General features: G+C 39.4%; 1 protein-coding gene and 1 pseudogene across 1 annotated transcript in view; both read right to left on the reverse strand.

Annotated features, from left to right (window-relative positions):
- The window catches only part of lmx1b.2.L (LIM homeobox transcription factor 1, beta, gene 2 L homeolog), a 44,652-nt gene extending 43,436 nt beyond the window's left edge, over positions 1-1,216 (reverse strand). The window contains exon 1 of the mRNA XM_041587214.1: positions 972-1,216. The gene's annotated coding sequence lies outside the window, so the exon portion shown is untranslated. The remainder of the gene's footprint in view (positions 1-971) is intronic.
- Positions 1,217-7,365: 6,149 nt separating this feature from the next.
- LOC121401625 lies at positions 7,366-22,950 on the reverse strand (annotated as a pseudogene).
- Positions 22,951-23,864: the final 914 nt, after the last annotated feature.

A 23,864-nucleotide genomic window follows, 5' to 3' on the forward strand; every position in this document is an offset into this window, starting at 1 on the left:
TATTAGAATAAATGGATAGACAGGAAAATGAATGGACTGTTAGATAAACATACAAAAGAAATATAGCTGATCGATAGACAGATAGATGATAGATAGATAGATAGATAGATAGATGATAGAAAGATAGATAGATAGATAGATAGATAGATGATAGATAGATAGATAGATAGCGCAAGAGAGGATATATAGATCGATATAGCTGATCGATAGACAGATAGATGATAGATGATAGATAGAAAGATAGATAGATAGATAGATAGATAGATAGATGATAGATAGATAGATAGATAGATAGATAGGGACAGATAGCGCAAGAGAGGATATATAGAGGATAGATAGAGTGAGAGAGAGAGGTGATAGAAGATAAATAGATAGATATAGTTTTAAATCATAATATTATTAGCTTCCAGAATTATTAGCCACATTAAAGAATTATATCACTAATAAAGATTAACTACTGCCCCTTTTACATTATTATTTTCTTACAATTTCCTTCTAATTTTCTTATTTCCTGCACTTAAAATTATTATATATGTTATGATGTCATGGAAATTAATTTCATGGTTCCGCTACATAAAATTTATGGAGTAGAACTACTTTTTAATAAACACAAACGATACAGTGCAGAAATACAGTAACAAAAGCATAATCCCGAGATACTCCCATTGTCCCAATGGCCTTTGAAAGTTAACGGCATGTTTATCAAATGGTGTGACAACAATAAACAAAATAGTACTCCACAAAGCAAGTTTTTCCTGTTTGGTAAATATTCACCATAAACCTTATAGCATGTACACATGATGAAAATAAAAGTATTTGTTTCTATTAATTACTCTTAAAATATTTACAGAGGAGATTTTTTAGTTCTGCTGACCAAGAAGTCACACACACACACTTACAAGTCTTTTATTTAGACCGTAGAATAAGTGTTATTATCATGGGAATAAAAACCATGTCCAGTTAGTGCTTACCTGAAACTGAATCTGATCTGGACACCTGGGAAACTTTTGAAGACAATGTCCAGTCGTAGTGGCAGTGATAATGGTCCTAATTTGCTGAATTCTTAGCATTCCTTCCCCAAAGCAGGACTGTAACCCGGTTCATCATAAGAAGTTGCAGCATCCATCATCTGCCTCTGTCTTCTGAAACACAAGGAGAAGGAAAGAAGAGGGGAGGGGTGGAAGAGAGTAGGAGGACAGCTTTTTCTCCGGGTAAAATCTGAAGTCTCTTACTAACTGCAACTGTGTGGGCAATAAAAGGTTAATTGATATGATAGATAGACAGACAGGCAGATAGATGATGGATAGATGGATAGATAGATAGATAGATAGATAGATAGATAGATAGAATGATGATCTGACTTTACGGGCATCAAATGAGAAAAATTCGGATTTTTTTGTGCAACAGTATGAAAAAGTCTTCGTTTTTGTCAATCCAATTTTTTTGTGGTTTTTTTAATGATAGATAAGGGTAAATCTGGGATTGTAATTTGGTCAGATTTTAGTAAATAACCTCCCAAAAGTACAGGTGTGGGACCTGTTATCCAAAATGCTCAGGACCAAGGGTTTTACAGATAAGAGATCTTTCCGTAATTTAAATATCCATTCCTTAAATCATTTGAACATTAAATAATCCCAATAAACTGGTTTTGCCTCCAATAAGGATTAATTATATCTTAGTTGGGATCAAGTATAAGCTACTGTTTTATTATTACAGAGAAAAAGGAAATAATTTTAAACATTTAGTGACCCAAGCTGCTGGTCCCAGACTTCCCCTACCAGTCCCTGATCGCACGTAATAAGCAGGGCCGGAACTATGGGTAGGCAGAGTAGGCATGTGCCTAGGGTGCAAAACTTAGGGGGCACCAGGCACTTACCTTTCACTACTGCCTACCCCAGTCCTGTCTGCAAAGTCCGGCTAGTTGCACTTGTTTTCGTGCCTGCTCCCGGCTGGCCTGGCCCAGTCCTGATAATAAGAGAAAACCAGGTACATGTGTGGGGGGCTGTTCAGGAGGGGAAGCAGGTTGGGGAGGGGGCCAGTGGATATGGGATGTGACTGGGGTGGGGAGCTATGGGGGGTGTGGGGGCCCCTGTGACAGAAACCCCCAGTCTGATGCTGTAGGATAATATTAATATGACATTTCGGTTATTTACTAAAATCCAAATTTATCTCATATTTTATTAAAAAAAAAAACATGACCAAACTCCCATGCTCGATTTGACTTTACTTATTAATTAAAATAACCTGAATTAATCAGATCAGATTTTTTGTTCAAGGTTTTGCTTAAAAACCCAGAAAATTTTGGATTTTCATACTAAACCCACCGAAGACCATGATAACTTCAAATCGAGATAGGTGCCGCTCCCATTGACTTATGCAGGACCTCGACAGGTCTGAGATGGTGGATTTTCGGATTCAGGCTTTCTGCAGCTTTAATAAATCTGGAAAAAAATCTAGATTTTTTTTCCATGAATAATTTACAATTTTGCCCCAAAATGCCCAACCAAATAAATTTGAGGTTTTGTAAATAACCCCCATAAAGTCATGTCTACTGCATGCAGTGTGACCAGAAGTGTTTTAATAAATGAATTAGGAATGGTGAGCACAGATGTAAGTACTGTAAGAAATGAAGGGCTAAGGGGCCGATTCACTAAGGGTCGAATATCGAGGGTTAATATTCGACTAGGAATTAAAATCCTTCGACTTCGAATATCGAAGTCGAAGGATTTAGCGCAGATAGTTCGATCGAAAGATCGAAGGATAATTCCTTCGATCGAACGATAAAATCCTTCGAATCGAAGGATTTTAATCCAACGATCGAAGGAATATCCTTCGATCAAAAAAAGTTAGGCAAGCCTATGGGGACCTTCCCCATAGTCTAACATTGAGTTCGGTAGCTTGGCGAACTAGGGGGTCGAAGTTTTTTTTAAAGAGACAGTACTTCGACTATCGAATGGTCGAATAGTCGAACGATTTTTACTTCGAATCCTTCGATTCGAAGTCGTAGTCGAAGTAGCCCATTCGATGGTCGAAGTAGCCCAAAAAAAGTTTTTTATTTCGAATCCTTCACTCAAAGTTAGTGAATCGGCCCCTAAGTGAAATCTATCATTCACACAGGCAGATAATGCTGTCAGAGTGTGGAAACTTCCTGTAGAGGTTCCATTAAATATAAACTGTGGGTAATACTAGTGATGGGCGAATTTATTTTCCAGGTGCAAATTCACAGCGAATAAATTTGCGAAATCGCTGCGAAAATTCACAAGTTTTTTGACGCGGCAAGAATTCCGACGCCAGTGACAAGTAAACAGATGCCGATTCACTTTAATGTGCGTAAAATGTCCTGGCGAATCAAAACGGGACAAATTTCGCCCATCACTAGTTAATACATATTTCCCAGCATCCTTGCCGGTTACCTGCTTTATTAAATTCAAGGAGCTGTAGTTGAACAAGAGCTAAAGGGCCGTCACTCTTCTGGTGTGGAAAAAAACCAATAAGGAATGGCACCAAATGAAAGAATATAGATTCCTGCTTTCAAGGATTTCCAGTTTAATATTCCAAGGAAATCTCTGGGGGAGGAAAGCCTCGCACACAGAGGCATCATTCCAAGCTATCAATAAAGAGGCTCGGAATGATAGGTACATTTATATTTCTGATTCTCTCTCGTTCACATTGTCTTCCTCCTCTGCTGTCTCTAAATGTCACCCATATTAATATACAAATGATTAAAATCTGCATTTTGAATGTAACTTCATGCCACATCCGATATGATCCAAGGTTATATTTTAAAACCAGTCTGCAATTATGGGGAGAAACAGTAGACCGATATGTAATACATGGTTCCCTGACTTAGGTAGTCAATGTTTGGCTTCCTTTGTCATCTCCTTGTGACAGCGGAAAAAGTCCTCAACCTTAATATTAGATTGTAAACTCTTTGGCACAGAATAAATTCATTTTCATCATTATGTATGTGCATCCGGGAAACACGGAATCTAAGGCTTTTGCATGTTGGTACTTCTGTATCAGTGCCATTGATTCTGCAACACCAACAAGACAATAATGAATTGTAGGTTTGCTTCAAAGTAAACACACTGCCATTGGTAACACAAATGTTCTCCCTGGGTTTTCTTGAGCATCTGCAGAATTATTGGCTCCTCATAAAACTGATACTACTATGTGATATGACTTTAATCTATATGATCCAGAGGCAAAGACTAATTTGAATGTTGTATAATCTCTATTAAAGGAGAACTAAACCTTAACTAAAGAAGTAGCTAGAAATGTTGTACATGATGTTTTTGGGCTTCTGTACCAGCCCAAGGCAACCACAGCCCTTTAGCAGTAAAGATCTGTGTCTCCAAAGATGCCCCAGTATCACTGCACATGCTCTGTGCTGCTGTCACTTACTGAGCTTAGGGACCCACTCACAATATACAGTACACATAGAATAGAAATGTCACAATATAAGGCTGATTAGTAATTAATACAGATAATTTCTACATGGCAGCACAGAAACCATATTACAGACCAACCTCATTTTCTGCTGGATAATTAGTGACGGCCCCTAAGCTTAGCTTCTCAACAGCTGCTCAGAGCCCACTGAGCATGTGAGTGTCACAGACACTTTCCAAGATGGTGACCCCCTGTGACAAGTTTGAAGTCCTGGATCATTGCTGCTATTGACAAGCTGAAACTTTAGATTGGTACAATAAATTCAGTATATAAAATATGGCATTTTTAGCCATATTCATTTTTAGGGTTTAGTTGTCCTTTAAGTGCTGTGGAATATGTTGGCACAAAGAATATTAGCAATGCCAAGCATCTTTACTCGTGGGTTAAATTTATTCTACTACATGCCTTTTTGTCCACAGAACTCAAGCAGCTTTGTTTATGATGATCCCTAAGCAGCCCAGACCACACTGAGCATGTGCACAGTCTTAGTCTTGCAAAGATGTATAACAAAGTTACAAGATGGTGACCCCCTGTAGCCAACATTGAAAGCATAAATCATTTGTTTGATTAGGCTTGTGGTGCAGTAAGTTCATGTTTATATTTAGTATACAAAATACAGCATTTCTAGCCTTATTCTATTTTAGACTTTACATGCCCTCTAACTTGTCCTCATTACTTCTCTTTTCCTTGCTATTACTATACATTGCATACCAAGTATCTAAATTATCCATTGGGATAATGTCTACCAATTTGTGCACTTTTGGTCACTGTATTGCAGTCTCAGGCACTTTTCTGCTGGTCATATGATTCCAGCGGGCCCTTTGTTTGTACAGGTATAGGACCAGCTATCCAGAATGATCAGGATCTGAGGTTTTCCCGATAAGGGATCTTTCCGTAATTTGGATCTCCAAATCTTCCGTTTAGTAACAATCTAATTTAAATTTTTTCCATGAATCTCTAAAAATTCTTGTTTTTTCCTATTTTTCTTAAAAGCTCTAAAAATGTGAGATTCATTAAAGGGGTTGTTTACGTTCAAAGAACTAGTTGGTTTCAGATAGATCACCATAAATAATGACTTTTTCCAATTACTTTCTATTTTCTATGTGTCATCGTTTTTCTAATATTGAAGTGTAAAGTGTATTTTTTCACCTTCCAAAGCAGCTTTGGGAGAGGGGGTCGCTGACCCTGTAACTAGTTCTAAATTGATACATTTAATTTATACATTTCTTATCTTTGTCCCTGCTGAGCAGAATCTTTGGATTTCATTACAGACAGCTGTTAGAATTGATACAATAGTTGCTAATACTCCAGAGATGCTACTGAGAAATGTATTTACTAAATGTTGTAAAATTGCAACAGTTCAGAATCTGCACCTGAATTACTGAGCTGTCAGACTCAAACACCAGAGACAGGGACATTCAACTTTAAACTTAGATTTTGGAAAAGCAATAAAAAAAAAAAACAATGGAAAGTAATTGAAAAAAAGTCTTTATTTCTGGGGAAAAATCTATAAACAACTGAACTGAAAAAAGTGTTTGGAAGGTGAACAACCCCTTTAAGTGTAAAAAACCACGGAAAACTCTTATACAATACTTTGCCATGTAAATATTGTTGAGTTCCTATAGAAGTCAATGGGAGTTACTCTGATCCTATTGCACCATTTAAATTCTGTCTTTTAGAGGTTTTTTTTTCCACCAGGAATTTTCTGAAAAACTGATTTTTAGAGGTATTTTTTCATATCGTTCAGCGTTATTTTCCTTTGTACTTTTATTATAAGGACCTTTTAATAAATGTAAGGACATTCGTAGTTTTAGAGAAAGTGAGTTTAGTTGTGCTTTCAAAAACCTCTAAAACCACTAAAATTTGACCTTCACTTAAGTTCAATAAATAAGCTTCCACGTTTACTCATGAATCATACAAATAGGATAGTTCTATATCCCATAAGGATTAATTATATCTTAGGTGGGATCAAGTGCAAGATACTTTTTTATTATTACAGAGGAATTATTTGAATTATTTGATTAAAATGTAATTCTGAGCTTTGTGAATAACGGGTTTCCGTATAACAGATCCCATGCCTGTATCTAAACAAAGGAGCCTGATGATTAGTTACTTATCTTGCCAGCCTATAGTTTAAAGCAAAATTAACTTATATAACGATCAATATATCCAATGATATGCAGATAGCTAAGATCCTTTATGTAAATATATATATATATATATATGCACACATATTTTTTTCCTTTTTTGTCAAATAATTTGTATTTGTCAAGTCAAGATGTATGATAGGTTATCAGCAAATATATACATCAAACTATGCCCAGGAAATCATAAAGGTAAATTAAAGACTTGGATCATAAAATGGCTAAGAATACAAATCTCAAAAAAGAATTGGGGAAAAAAATAATTTTACATTGTATTTTGGTGACATCATGTGGATCCTGTGGGAAGTGCAAAGCAAGCATCCGCATATAAAAAACAAACACTCTGTTAGTCTACACATTGTTATTGCTACTTTTTTATTAATCCTCTTTCTATTCCGGCTTCTATTCATATTCCAGTCTCTCATTGAAATCAGTACATGGTTGCTAGGGTAATTTGGACCCTAGCAACCGAATTGATGAAATTGCAGACTGAAGAGTTGATGAATAAAAAGCTAAATAACTCAAAAACAATCATTCTCTACATAATACTGAAAGTAACTCAAAGGTGAACAACCCATTTTAAAACAAACACATTATGGAAAGCTGATCATTAATACCTTCAGATATAAATTGTATGGCTGCTTAGCAACCTGTGCTAATTGCAAAAACTCTGAATTTTAGAAAAGCTAATTTTATTCCCTTAAGGTCAGTACTTCTGTGTATACGGTAGTTTGGGACTTTTTTTTTCACTAAAACCACAGAACTGAAATAGTTGACATTTAAAATTATATTTAATCATTACTGTGCTCAGTGTATTCCCTCATGAAGTAAATGTAACACCATTGAGGACTACCCTATGTTGCTTAATTCAGATGTGAGAATGTTAATAGGAAAGAAGAGGAAAGCATTCATTTTAATATATATAAACACTATAACAAATGTTATAAAACAGCAATTAGAAAGGCAAGCATAGAAAATGGGGAACTGATTGCCCCACAGGCTAAGACTAAGCCCAAAAACAGTGTATTAATAGTAAATATATGCATGTTGAGCATATGGCTCCATTAAATAATGGCTTTATGAAGGACAGAAATACACAAAAGTGTGTAATGGTAGAACTATACTGAGCATTCATGATCTGTATAGGTTTCAGCTCAGAGTTTCTTCTCACAAATGGCATTGCAATTGTCAATGTTACAGCGTAAATCATTCCATTCCCCGTTTTTCCACAGGTGAGCACATGCATCATTGGGTTCTCCCACTCTCCAGAACCTGCAGAAGGATATAAAACGGCAGTCACCAAAAATACTGGGGGTGATGTATCCCTTAAAAACATGTGTCAGCTCCTAATGTGTTATGCTCTCTCAAGAATGTACCAAAGGAGAGGGAACCTGGTGTCAAATGTTTAACTATGTCTTTTTAAAGTTCAGAGGGAGTAGGTTATCAAAGGGCTCCAGAAGAATTAAGTAAAAGGGACAACTAATGGGGCTCGAAAGACAAGGACTGACCTCTCCATTAAATTGGGAACTTCATAAGCCCAAGATCCATGGGGACTATGAGCTACCCTGGGATGAAAGATGAAAGCTTTTTGTGTTTCAGGCTGCTGAATCTTTCAAGCTTTCCAAAAAGAATGGGTGGCTTTTCTTCTGATACTGCGGCCAACCAGGAAGCCATTTCTCTTTGTGTTCTAGCAAAATAGGACAGATTTATTTAAAAAATTAGACTATTGGCAGGTATCGGAGCCCCAGTTAAGGAGGAACTATGTAAGCAACAGTACTATTTCATGTGATAATGGAGCACATAGTCAGTTAAATCAATTAGTAGCTAGTGAATTAAGAAATATATAAAGAGGAGCAGAGATTGTTTTGCCTGATACAAAATATAGTAGGTCAGCAGAGATTCTTTGTTATGACATATACCATGGCTAACCTGTTAACCAGAGTCTGTGGGTCAGGACCCATCTTGTTGGAAAAGGAAAAAAACTCTTTTAAAGGGCATGTAAAGTCTAAGATAGAATAAGGCTAGAAATGCTGTATTTTGTATACTAAATATAAACATGAACTTACTGCACCACAAGCCTAATCAAACAAATAATTTATGCTTTCAAAGTTGGCTACAGGGGGTCACCATCTTGAAACCTTGTTAAACACCTTTGCAAGACTAAGACTGTGCACATGCTCAGTGTGGTCTGGGCTGCTTAGGGATCGTCATAAACAAAGCCGCTTGAGTTCTGCATGGCTGGGAAGTAAGGCGGGGGCTCCCCCTGCTGTTCATAAGTATGATTGTTTCCCTGCTCAGCAGTTAGGGACCGTCTCACAATTCCTATCCCCAGCAGTAAATGAAGGGAGAATTTCACTGCATACAGTCAGGTTTCTTATAAAAATGGCACACATGTTTTAATTAAAGTATATTGGAGATATGATTATTTTTCATTAAAGAAAGTAAAAATGGGATTTTATTTTTTTGCCTTTACATGCCCTTTAAAAGCACATTTTTCATCATATTGGTGCATACAACTTTCTATAACCTGGGCATAATATAGCAACAGGCAAGCCAGAAATACATCCTCACTGGCAACTTTTCATTATAGAACTAAAATTATGAAATAAAATTTCGAAAGATTTTTTGCTACAGACTCTTGGAAAAGAGTTAGACATACTTGAATGATGTTGTATAGCTGGTTCCATCCACCCATTCCCACATGCCTTCATCATTCATGTCAGTCAGGCCAATCCAAAAACGTCCCAGTCCTTTTGCTTTTACAACATTTTAGATGGCGGTCTGAGGATACAATGTGATGGTGAGAGATAGGCCAGAATGCAAAACAAAAATGTCACCCTTCTCAACATTCATTCAGCGCGAAATAGTAGCCTACTAAAACATTTCAGAACAACTGTTTACAAATTAAAGGACAATGAAAACCTCAGTCAGTGATGTGTGCCAATTTGTTAGTCCAGAGCTCCCCTTTTTTTTAAAACTACATTGGCTATGGAAGGAAGGTCACCGACATCTTTCACCAGCTTCTCATGCATTCCATGAGCAAGCTCAGTATTGGCACGTGCACTGCTTGGAACTTTTCGAAAGACCAACCTCGGGCTAGTGGTGTTTAAAGAAGGAGCAGCCAGCCCTGGATTTGTTGAAAGGCGACAAAGGCCCGGGCCTAGAGAAGCAGAATTTTAGGGACAGCATAAGTGATGTAACTAGAGTGCGCTGGGTTCAGTGTCGGACTGGCCCACCAGGATACCAGGAAAACTCCCGGTAGGCCAAGGTGTCAGTAGGCCCTCCTGCTTCTAACCTTTTGGCCTATTTCATGGTCATTCTCTATTTCTTTATGGGAATAAAGAATCTTAATAATCGAAGAATAGAGAATAGTATGTAGAGAAAAGAGACTAGGAGAATAAAGAGGTTGAGTGAGAAGAGGAGGTATAATAGTTTTTAAAGTGGGCCCTCAACCTAAGGTTTTCTGGTGGGCCCCTGGTATCCCAGTCCGACACTGGCTGGGTTCCCCCTGCAGAAAAATCTTCAGAGGGGCCCAGCGCACTCCAATCACCATTCTCCTGCTCACTTCCCATCCTGCCTTTGCCCAACCCTTGTCCTGCCCCCACTCCGCCCACTCCCCACCCCGACTCTGCCCACTCCCGCTTGCACCCCCTTTCCTCGCCGCAGGTAAGAGAGAGGGGGTTTATTATTAACAACAGAGGAAGCAGACCCCTTGTTCCCCGGGCCCCCCTGCAACTGCGGGGTCTGCTTCCTCTATAGATACGTAACTGGGAAGCATGTCACCGAGCCACATCGCAGTGGGTACAGAAGCAATGGGGACATGTGGACAAAGCTCTTCAAATCTCCTGTGCACCAATCCCTATGCTCTGGACCCAACAAGATAAGACATATGAGGGGGGAAATGGAAGGAGAAGAGGGGGTCGACAAGTGGTCCTGGTCTTGGGGTGCCCTATGTATAATTCTGGCTCTGGGAGTAGCACCAATAACCCTGCCTAAACAATATTAGCTTAATGACACCCAGCAGCACTGTTTTCCAAAATATATACAAAATATTGAAAAACTTCTAGAAAGAAACTGTATCAACTGCAGAAATTCTTATGTACTATCAGAAATTGGTATTACCTGCTCAAAGGCATCAGAAATTACAATCAAGTCACTTCCTTTTGTTTTACAAAGAGCCCGGGCTTTTAAACAATCAGAACTGTTGTCTGAGACATAATAGCAACTCTTGCCAATTAAGTGCCAGTCACTGTCACAGGACGCAACTAAGAGAGAACACATAGGTTTACGGTTTACATTGGCATTTACAGGGTATAGATGTGTAAAAGCAGAAATACTATTGTTATTATTGATGGGCGAATTTGTCCAGTTTTGCCAAAAAATGTGCGAATTTCACGTGAAATTTGTGAAATGGCGAAAAATTTGCGAAACGCATTCAAAGTTATTTTGACGCGCATCAATTTCGATGCCTGCAACAATTGTTATACACGCGCCTATTTTTGACAAATGCATTAAAGTCAATGGGCGAATAATTTTGACACGGCCCGTGAATTTTTGCTGCAATTTCATGAATTTATTCACCGGCGGAAAAACACTCAAATTCATGACCGGCGAATTTATTCGCCCATCACTAATTGTTATCAATTAAATATAATTTTACTAGTATTTAAAGCACCAACATATTCAACAGTGCTGTACAATTAAGTTAACATTCTGTGTTGAATGACAGAATGACAGCCTAAGTGAGCTGCAAGGTCACTGGATACAGAGTTCCCAGTACAGTTTATATATGTAGATGACTGTGTCTGCATGGAGTAGGAGCAGGGCAGGGTCTAGAGGAGAGTTACACCAGACTTCAAGCAGAAGGGGTTAAAAGAAGAGGTACAAGTGGACAGTGGAGTGAAGTGCAGCCCAGCAATTTTGCTCCACTGTCCAAGGCCAGCAGACAAAGAAATCCATTCCTGGACAAGTCTTGTCTGAACTCCAGACCCAGCCAAGCAGCAATACTGGGACCTAAGGGTTCCTCACAGTAATATTTCTTTATTGTACCATATGTGATATGCTTTTGTGCATTTAGGTGGTTCTTTTTTTCAAACATTCCATTTTATCAATTTCCAGGGGCAGAAGTGCTCCATGGATGAGCTGTTGCATGGAGGATAAGTTAAATTACCCCTTATATCTACTTATCTTTACTACTTTCTATCTACTACTATCAACTATATTGCTCTACTTTAGAGTCAGGACATAGACAATGTGAAGACCATGGCATACCAGATATCTACTTTAACCATGTATTTTTACAGCGGAGACAGAGCCACTATCACAAATATTGGAACCCCATAAGACATAGCAATAGTCTCTGTCTCTCTTGGGATACCCCTCTGCTACAGAGCTCCTAAGTAGGTATGGGCAAATTTTTTCGCCTTGTTTCACCACGGAAATGACGCCCATAGACTTGTATGACGTTGTGTGAAAAAAAAGACGCGTGTCAAAAATTTTTGACGCCCATAGAATTTAATGGCCGTTGGTGACATTTCACCGTCAGTGAATTTTTGGCGAAATGAAACAGGTCAAATTCGCCCATCCCTACTCCTAACTGGTCTCCTCCCTGTACAACTCTCATCAATGGCATTGGGTGAAGAAACTCCTATCGCCATCATGGGAAAGCACTGGTCACCAACGAGCAGCCAAAAATTCGACACAAAGGCAGGCATTTCAGTTTTTTTGGCTTCAAATTTGAGTGCCATGTGTCTCAAAATGTCTTCTCTTGATCCCTAATAATGATTAGTTCAGACATAATCTTTCTGTTAAGGTATAAAGGGAAAAAAAGGTTCCTACATGTCGCAGGCGTTACCAGCTTGCTGAGCTTCTTGGTAAGTTCAGAAACTGCAAATAAACACATATTTTAATATACATTCTATATAACTGTGAAATATACAGAATATATATTTTTATAAATACATTTTATATATTTTTTTGCCTCCGTGCATTGATTTGTCATATTTTTAACATGTTCCCGAACGTGTTTTATAATACAACAGCAATGAATAATATATAGAATATATAGAATGATACTGATGTCATGATCTAGAATAAGTGCTTAGTGATGTCACTGGTAGGGCCACTCACTTTAAGACTTGTAGTCTGGACTTACTATGTGACACTGAAGAACAGGTAGTATCAAGGCGTACAGAAGTTTAATCAATTTTGTAATCAGAATAAGGTCAATGGTCAGGGCTGGCAGCAATCAAAATAGTTAGAACAAGCATGGTCAGGAAAACAGATAATTAGAAATATATAGAATTACAGCACACCTATGAACTCAGGCATTGAACGTAGATCTTATCCTCCTTTAATTTCAAATCTGTCTCCATCCCCCATTCTGTTTGAGACTATAGTTAAATGGGGCTACCCAGGGCCCACATAACCATAGACTTTATCCATAAATGTTCCGTGTGAGACTCTCTATCTATCCTTAGGTAAGGGGCCTTGCATTCATGGGAGGCAGTGTATAGTAGAACTATATCCATCAGGTATATTTCAATAAAGATGGGTACCAGTGTTTCTTGCACTTAAACAGGTACAGGTTTATTAACTGAATCCACATAGTAGCAATGACAGAATGATAAAGGAAGACAAGCTACAATGGATAGGCCTATACTCACGACACAGTCTCAGATAGTCAGTTTACATCCCCACAGAGTCAATAATGAAACTTTGGATTAGCTTTCTCAGAAGTGTCACCCCCAGCTTTCAGGATTTCTCCCAAGTGGAACCTAAGTGAAACTCTCTGGTCCCTAGTTCTTTACACTTGATGCTTACTCTGGCCAGAAGTGCACCCATGATTCTAATCCTTCTAATTCTATATGGTGTAGCTTCAGACTGCTCAGATAGCTAAACCTACTCCTATCTATCACTCCCAGAGCAATCTATACAGAGTATGTTCTAACACTTACTAGGTCTGACTGTACATAGATTCCACTCTGATCCTACAGTACCTGCCTACTCAGGTAAGGATCTCCCAAAAATGTACCCAGAGCTTCAGCTTATATATTATTAACCAGTGGCAGCTTCTGGCCAACAATGGAAATACAAGGTTTCTATCTACTTTAACCAAGGAAGAGGAAACTATTTCCCAATTATGTTAAGGACTCCCCTTACACTAAGGCCAACTTAGCTGGCCTAACTTTAGGGGACTCTCTAGCTAAAGGGGAACTCTAATTTACCAGCCCCCTACAAGTGTACAAAACAAACACACACAATATATCATGATATAATGTCAGTGCCATTCATAAACAAATGCTTTGAACATTTTTCACTGTATTTCTTCAAACCTTCATCTTGTAGCTTCTCCATATTTGAGGTGATGTTTGCCCATTTCTCCTCTGTCCTTGTGCTCATGTTTTTAACTGAAATGTATCCAGAAAGCAGAATTACATTAGAAGAGTTAGGTTTAAAGCTTGAAATGAAACCCTGAAACAGAGCATTTGGATCTGATGCCTTTAGCTAATTTCTGGCCATCTTCTTTTTCTGAAGGCCCTCCAAGGGATCTGTATATCCTTCAATTTGCTCAACTGCTATATTGACTCAATATAAGAAGTAATAAGCCCAGTACATGTAAAACGACGAGCAGCACTGCTTTACTACATTATCTGAAGTTAAGCGAAGGTATGGCTGTTGTTACTTGTTGGAATAGGTTTTACTTTCTTCTCTGCACAACAGAAGTGGCCATGAACCAACGTCTGATGTCTAACTCAGGACAATGATTTATTTCACTGCAGAGAAACGCTTGCCTTTGGTGTCACTGGGGATGTCTAACAATGTGCAACCTCTTTGTTACTCTACTTTTCATGGACTGCTAAGTTTTCCTATAATTAGAACAGTTAGGTTTAATTCTGTCCCCTAAAATAAGGAGATTTGTGGTAGGCCATGGTTACTTTTTAAGGAGGCTTTTCATACCTTCTCTGTTCAATTTTTCAATTTCATGGGTGAGTCCTCTACTCTGTGATCCAGTTTTGCTGGCTGTAGCCCAATCTGCAGGTAAGAGAAAGCATGAGAGATCGGATTTAAAAAGTTTATTTAGAAGTTCTTGTATTGTTATTAGGGATGGGCGAATTTTTTCACCTTGTTTCGCCAAAAAAATGGCGCCCATAGACTTGTATGGCGTTGTGCGCGTTGTACGCGCGTCAAAAAAATATCAATGCGCGCCAACATTTTTTTGACGCATATAGACTTTAATGGGTGTTGGCGACATTTCTCCGACGGCGAATTTTTTGCGAAACGGGTCAAATTCGCCCATCTCTAATTGTGATACTTTCCAATAATTTGCTAAGATCTGTTACATGTTAATGAGTTATACATAAATTAGAAACAAACTCCTCGATTAGATGTCAATCAATACAAATCACATAAAGCATCTCTAATTGTGGTGTACACTTGATGCTTACTCTGGCCAGAAGTGCACCCATGATTCTAATCCTTCTAATTCTATATGGTGTAGCTTCAGACTGCTCAGATAGCTAAACCTACTCCTATCTATCACTCCCAGAGCAATCTATACAGAGTATGTTCTAACACTTACTAGGTCTGACTGTACATAGATTCCACTCTGATCCTACAGTACCTGCCTACTCAGGTAAGGATCTCCCAAAAATGTACCCAGAGCTTCAGCTTATATATTATTAACCAGTGGCAGCTTCTGGCCAACAATGGAAATACAAGGTTTCTATCTACTTTAACCAAGGAAGAAAACTATTTCCCAATTATGTTAAGGACTCCCCTTACACTAAGGCCAACTTAGCTGGCCTAACTTTAGGGGACTCTCTAGCTAAAGGGGAACTCTAATTTACCAGCCCCCTACAAGTGTACAAAACAAACACACACAATATATCATGATATAATGTCAGTGCCATTCATAAACAAATGCTTTGAACATTTTTCACTGTATTTCTTCAAACCTTCATCTTGTAGCTTCTCCATATTTGAGGTGATGTTTGCCCATTTCTCCTCTGTCCTTGTGCTCATGTTTTTAACTGAAATGTATCCAGAAAGCAGAATTACATTAGAAGAGTTAGGTTTAAAGCTTGAAATGAAACCCTGAAACAGAGCATTTGGATCTGATGCCTTTAGCTAATTTCTGGCCATCTTCTTTTTCTGAAGGCCCTCCAAGGGATCTGTATATCCTTCAATTTGCTCAACTGCTATATTGACTCAATATAAGAAGTAATAAGCCCAGTACATGTAAAACGACGAGCAGCACTGCTTTACTACATTATCTGAAGTTAAGCGAAGGTATGGCTGTTGTTACTTGTTGGAATAGGTTTTACTTTCTTCTCTGCACAACAGAAGTGGCCATGAACCAACGTCTGATGTCTAACTCAGGACAATGATTTATTTCACTGCAGAGAAACGCTTGCCTTTGGTGTCACTGGGGATGTCTAACAATGTGCAACCTCTTTGTTACTCTACTTTTCATGGACTGCTAAGTTTTCCTATAATTAGAACAGTTAGGTTTAATTCTGTCCCCTAAAATAAGGAGATTTGTGGTAGGCCATGGTTACTTTTTAAGGAGGCTTTTCATACCTTCTCTGTTCAATTTTTCAATTTCATGGGTGAGTCCTCTACTCTGTGATCCAATTTTGCTGGCTGTAGCCCAATCTGCAGGTAAGAGAAAGCATGAGAGATCGGATTTAAAAAGTTTATTTAGAAGTTCTTGTATTGTTATTAGGGATGGGCGAATTTTTTCACCTTGTTTCGCCAAAAAAATGGCGCCCATAGACTTGTATGGCGTTGTGCGCGTTGTACGCGCGTCAAAAAAATATCAATGCGCGCCAACATTTTTTTGACGCATATAGACTTTAATGGGTGTTGGCGACATTTCTCCGACGGCGAATTTTTTGCAAAACGGGTCAAATTCGCCCATCTCTAATTGTGATACTTTCCAATAATTTGCTAAGATCTGTTACATGTTAATGAGTTATACATAAATTAGAAACAAACTCCTCGATTAGATGTCAATCAATACAAATCACATAAAGCATCTCTAATTGTGGTGATGATGATGATGTGAACACAGTATTTACAGTTTGTTGCTAAAAGAGGGGGGATCACTTCTGGACTAAGTCAGGTATCTGGCGTAATACTGGAGTATAAGAAGCAGAGCTGGAGCATCCAAAACAAGACTTGTCACACGCACATCTGTCATGTTGATGATTCAATATTGTAGCACCACATACCATATAGAAAAATCTTTTATTGTTACTTAATAGTGATGGGCGAATCTGTGGAGTTCCCGCGAAATTCACGAAACGGCGAAAAATTAGCAAAGCGGCACCTGGCGAATTTTTGTACTGGTTTCGCAAATTTCTCCGCTGGTGGCGAATCGCTCGAATTCGCCGCGAATTTGCGCCTGGCAAATAAATTCGCCCATCACTATTACTTACTGAAGACATGCAAGTGGCAACGTTAACGTATATATAAATCAAGTCACTCTTAGAAATAAAGGGGACTAAGTGATGCCATGAAAAATTTACATTTTAATATTTAAAATAGAGATCACCTTCCTGGGGTTCAGAAGGAGCTCTAAAATGATTTTGCTGTGGATCCCTGTAAATTCTAGTTACTTTACTCATTCACTGCCTCTTACAGGTATGCGACCTGTTATCCAGAATGCTTAGGACCTGGGGTTTTTCGGATAAGGGATCTTTCTGTAATTTGGATCACCATAACTTATGTCTGCTAAAAATATTTAAAGATTAAATAAACCTATCTAATAATTCAATAAGGATTGATTATATCTTTATTTGGATCGAGTACAAGGGGCTGTTTTAGTATTACAGAGAAAAAAAGAAAATTGTTGAAAAATTTGAAATACGGTTTTTTATTAAAGTGGAATCTATGGGAGATGGCCTCCCCATAATTTGGAGCTTTCTGGATAATGGGTTTTTGAATAACAGATCCCATGCCTGTACTGCTATTTCATTTGAATTCTCAAAGTTTAGGAACAGAAAATTTGATCATCAAAGGAATTTGATGCACTTTAGCTGAAATGAGTGCCAGGAGCCCACCATGTATGCACTAGTCTTCTATGGATGCCTTTTGCCTTTCATCGAGCCTACATCCTTTTTTGGGGCCCCAGTGCCATTGAGCCTTGCTTTCATAATGTCAGGAGCTGCCCTATTGGCTACACACAGCATGCTCCCAGTCTACTTTAGTTGCCTTATACCTTTACTTATGTATATTTCTTGAATGTGGACATGTTTCCAGCGGGCCCATCTTCTTTTATGTTGTGCCAGTACTTCCCCAGTCTCCTACAAATGCCTTTTACCTTCCATTGTGTAGAATTCTTATCTTCTTGTCTGAGATATGCAGAGTGCTTCAACAGAGATACAACAAACTTCTGAACTGCTATTGGCAATTCCAAGTTAGGGGGTGTAACTATAGAGGAAGTAGATCCTGCAGCCAGAGGCGGGCCTAGCCGGCCCGGGCACCCTAGACACCCCAGCCGGGCAGCTCTCCCCCCTCCTCGTCTTTTGCGCATACGTGTCAGCGGCACTCGCGCGCGCATGCGCATTAGCGGCGATTGTGTGCGCATCCTCATCATTTGCTTGCGTCTGTGCCATTCACACGCATGCATGCCAGAAGCATTCACGGGCGGAAGTCTAGTGCCAGGTCCAGTCTAGGGGTAGGCAGAAGAGGTAGCTGGCCAGCGCCCCCCAATCTTTGCGCCCTAGGCAGCTGCCTCTTCTGCCTACCCCTAGTTCCGGCCCTGCCTGCATCTGCATGGGGGCCCAGGAGGTATAGGGCCCCATAATGCCCTAATTCATATACTATTTCAATAAATATTGAATTCTTGGGGCCTGAAAAATAATTTGCTATGGGGCCTAGCAGGGCCGCCATCAGGGGGGGACAGGGGGGACAAGTGTCCTGGGCCCAGGCATGAAGGGAGGCCCCGTCAGTGCTGCACTTTTGAAAGAGACGGGCCGAAAAGTGCTGAAAAGTCAAAGTCCCGAAGCGTCGAAAAGACCCGAAGCCACGAAAACAGCCGAAGCCAAAGTCCCGAAGCAGCGAAAAGACCCAAAGTCACAAAAGGAGGCGAAGTTCAAGTCCTGAAGCCATGAGTTCAATTCTACTGAACACCAATTTGTGTTTTTTTTTTAATCCCCTGGCCACCAATGTATTATTTTAATAATCTATAGGCCCCTGCCACCAATGTTTTTTTCAAAAAGATTTTTTGGGGCCCCAATTTTTTTTAACTTGTAAGGGGGGCCCTGGTGCCAATGTTTTTTTTTTAAAAAAAATGTTGGGGCCCCAATTTTTTTAACTTGTAAGGGGGGCCCTGACACCAATGTTTCTTTTAAAAAATATTCTTTGGGGCCCAATTTTTTTAACTTGCAAGGGGGGACCCTGGCACCAATGCTTTTTTAAAAAGACTTTTATGGGGGGCCCTGGTGCCATTGTTTTGTTTTTTTTAACCTATAAGTGGGCCCTTTCCATCAATAGCTTGTTATAACTTGTGTGTGTGAGAGGTTACTTTTTTAGCACTGATGTCTGTGTGGTCTTTTAACTGTGATGTGGATCTGGGTGGGGCTTGGGTGCCAGGGTGGGTGGGGCTTGGGTGCCAGGGTGGTCGGGGCCCAGGGGGCCCCAAACAATTTGCTGTACGTGGCCCCGTAATATCTAGTTATGCCACTGCTAGATCTGCTGCAGATTTTCCAATCCCATTGTGATTCCGCTGTTCATTATTTTATTTGAGCATTCTGCAGATTTTAGACATAAAGGCAATTATGCAAAGGGAAATGTAAAAGCACCATAAGAGACTGAAGCCAAAGGTAAAAACTATACATATTGGGTGTGTGCTGCAGGCCACCAATAGAATAGTCAGGGGATAAAGGAAAGGGCCACTGGAGTTTGGACCCTCCTGGATATTCCCCTGACAGGCCAGTTTGACCCTGTAATTAATAAACAAAATGAGTTACTATATTTGGACTAAACTTTGCACTTTTTAAAACATTGCCTTCCGCTGTGAACTTTCATGAAACAAAGTGTAATTTACATCTGTCAGAAAAAAATTTGTCTGTAAATATTAATCACAGAATTTTGCTTCCAGAAGACTTACCACTATTCCCAAAATCAATAGGTTCAGTCTTGTTCCCTGACTGGGAAGATCCAGGTATTGCTGATAAAATATACACAAAAATGAAATGGAGCGGCTGGTGCAAAATCATAGGCCATACATATTGTCTGTTATGTTACCCATAGCAACCAATCAACAATAAGATTTAAACACCTACAAGTTAGAAAACCAAAGCTATAAATGGTTGCTGTGGGCAGCAGTCTTTGAATAGACACACAAATAATACAAACATGGCTTTTCACACAGAATCATTGCAAAAGATTTCTACCAACATATGGATAAGATGATCACGAAGAGGACCAGGATGAGTATGTAAGAAAAGCAGAGTAAACAATTGGTCATTAGCATGGACCTTCGTCTTGTATCTGAATGTCCTTCCTCTGCAATGAAGAAAAAAAGGCTAATCACATGGAAGTCCTTTAAATGGAAAGCAACACTTCTGACAGTTTTTATACTGCAGAGTGCCATATATCCCCTCCCTACAACTCATCCAACTATTTCCTATATCCCCCTCACTATAACTTCTACTGCTTTATATAACCCCTCCCATTTCTACATATAAACCTTCCCTATATCCCCTCCATATAACGCCTCCTACTGCTCCATTCAGCCCCTCCCTATAACTCCTCCTATTGCTCCATATAACCCCTTCCTATAACTCCTTCTATTGCTCCATGTAACCCTCCCTATAACTCCTCCTATTGCTCCATATAACCCTCCCTATAACTCCTCCTATTGCTCCATATAACCCCTTCCTATAACTCCTTCTATTGCTCCATGTAACCCTCCCTATAACTCCTCCTATTGCTCCATATAACTCCTCCCTATAACTCCTCCTATTGCTCCATATAACCCCTCCATATAACTCCTCCTATTGCTCCATATAACCCCTTCCTATAACTCCTTCTATTGCTCCATGTAACCCTCCCTATAACTCCTCCTATTGCTCCATATAACTCCTCCCTATAACTCCTCCCATTTCTCCATATAACCCCTCCCTATAACTCTTCCTATTGCTCCATATAACCCCTCCCTATAACTCACTCCTCCTATTGCTCCCCGAACCCTCCTATTAACTCCTCCCTTACTCCTCCTATGCTTCATATAACACTCCCTATAACTCATCCTATTGCTCCATATAACCCTCCCTATAACTCCTCCTATTGCTCCATATAACCCTCCTATAACTCCTCCTATTGCTCCATATAACCCCTTCCTATAACTCCTCCTATTGCTCCATATAACTCCTCCCTATAACTCTTCCTATTGCTTCAGATAACCCTCCCTATAACTCCTCCTATTAGTCCATATAACCCCTCCCTATAACTCCTCCTATTGCTCCATATAACCCTCCTATAACTCCTCAGATTGCTTCATATAACCCTCCCTATAACTCCTCCTATTGCTCCATATAACTCCTCCCTATAACTCCTCCTATTGCTTCATATAACACTCCCTATAACTCATCCTATTGCTCCATATAACCCCTCCCTATAACTCCTCCTATTGCTCCATATAACCCCTCCCTATAACTCCTCCTATTGCTCCATATAACCCTCCTATAACTCCTCCTATTGCTCCATATAACCCCTTCCTATAACTCCTCCTATTGCTCCATATAACTCCTCCCTATAACTCTTCCTATTGCTTCAGATAACCCTCCCTATAACTCCTCCTATTAGTCCATATAACCCCTCCCTATAACTCCTCCTATTGCTCCATATAACCCTCCTATAACTCCTCAGATTGCTTCATATAACCCTCCCTATAACTCCTCCTATGGCTCCATATAACCCTCCCTATAACTCCTCCTATTACTCCATATAACCCTCCCTATAACACCTTCTATTAGTCCATATAACCCCTCCCTATAACTCCTCCTATTGCTCCATATAACCCTACCTATAACTCCTCCTATGGCTCCATATAACCCTCCCTATAACTCCTCCTATTGCTCCATATAACCCTCCCTATAACTCATGCTATTGTTCAATTTAGCCCCTCCGTATAACTCCTCCTATTGCTCCATATAACTCCTCCTATTGCTTCATATAACACTCCCTATAACTCATCCTATTGCTCCATATAACCCCTCCCTATAACTCCTCCTATTGCTCCATATAACCCTCCTATAACTCCTCCTATTGCTCCATATAACCCCTTCCTATAACTCCTCCTATTGCTCCATATAACTCCTCCCTATAACTCTTCCTATTGCTTCAGATAACCCTCCCTATAACTCCTCCTATTAGTCCATATAACCCCTCCCTATAACTCCTCCTATTGCTCCATATAACCCTCCTATAACTCCTCAGATTGCTTCATATAACCCTCCCTATAACTCCTCCTATTGCTCCACATAACTCCTCCCTGTAACTCTTCCTATTGCTCCATATAACCCTCCCTATAACTCCTCCTATGGCTCCATATAACCCTCCCTATAACTCCTCCTATTACTCCATATAACCCTCCCTATAACACCTTCTATTAGTCCATATAACCCCTCCCTATAACTCCTCCTATTGCTCCATATAACCCTACCTATAACTCCTCCTATGGCTCCATATAACCCTCCCTATAACTCCTCCTATTGCTCCATATAACCCTCCCTATAACTCCTCCTATTACTCCATATAACCCTCCCTATAACACCTTCTATTAGTCCATATAACCCCTCCCTATAACTCCTCCTATTGCTCCATATAACCCTCCTATAACTCCTCCTATTGCTCCATATAACCCTCCCTATAACTCCTCCTTGCTCCATATAACCCTCCCTATAACTCCTCCTATTGATTCATATAACCCCTCCATATAATTCATCACAATGATCCATAAATCATGTACAGATGCCTTTACACTGCATTCATTCATTCAAGATAATTGTTATCGAAGTGCACAAAACATAAAAATATGTTATTAAAAAACAGCTGGGCAAACCAAACTAGTTATTTGACCATTTCCCACAATATCTGACCTTTACTACCATTTTCCATTAACAAACAAGGTGCCAGCATGGTGGGCCAAACGTATCAGTATGTGTTCTTAAATTTCTGAATTATTCACAACACAAACACAGCATAAATTGATGATATTAAGGTGAAGAAGAAGGCTATTACCTGAGCACATCATGTTGCTGTGAATTCTCTCCATGATGACACTGCTATCAGAGTCCAAAGCCGGACACAAAGTGCTTATATATGCTGAGCTGACTGCAGTTTTATCACACTTTACTCAAAAAGGAAATGAACCAGATATAAAACGTCCTCACTCGTCTTTGCTATAAATCAGCAGTTTTATACAGAGACACAGTGAGAAGACCCATTGAGGTCTGTACTTCTTCACGCGTCCAAGGAGATCTTCACTCTGGAGATGTCTCTGGAGACCTGACAGCTCTGCATCCATCCACCACCCTCATTTGCTGGATGAAGTGGACAGTGGCTTGCCTCCATCAACCACTTGCTGTCCTGGGTTGGCCTAGACAGTTTTCCTCAAATATAAGCCTGTCTATGTCTCCATTCAAAGAGAGAGGGCTTAGAGACTGAGACACCCTACCTGGTCGCATGTTTAGTGTTTTGACTCCTAGTAAAGTTCATTTAAAACCCATTGTCCTTGACATCTGAAATAAAGATGAATGTTGGGATTTCCCAAAAATTCCAAAAACAAAGTATACTAAATTGCAAAACAGAGCCTATGAGTAAGTGCCCCAACAGGCAGGAAACCAATTAGAACATTTTTGTCCCAATAAAGGATTTTGTACTTTTAATATACTTTGCTTTTTGAATTTTTGGGAAATTCCAATTCATCTTTATTTCAGATGTCAAGGACAATGGGTTTGAAATGGCCTTTAAGTGGAGTCTCCAGCTTTGCTTGACGTGAAATCCATGTAAAAAAAAAAAGTAAATCATCATCTTAATCATTATCATAATCAAATGAAGCTGAATGTAATGAGGTGTTTTCTCTAAGAGAACTTTAAGTGTAATGACAAGGGGGTGTTGTAAAACATCTGTGCCCTTTGGGGGAGCACTGAGTGCTGTATTTATGGGGAGTCCATGTGTATCTAATAACATAGTAAGTTAGGTTTAAAGGACAAGGAAAGGAAAAAAATAAAATCCCATTTCACTTTCTTTAATGAA

The sequence above is a fragment of the Xenopus laevis genome, chromosome 3L (genome assembly GCF_017654675.1).
Source record: "Xenopus laevis strain J_2021 chromosome 3L, Xenopus_laevis_v10.1, whole genome shotgun sequence".
Classification (NCBI taxonomy): Eukaryota; Metazoa; Chordata; class Amphibia; order Anura; family Pipidae; genus Xenopus; species Xenopus laevis.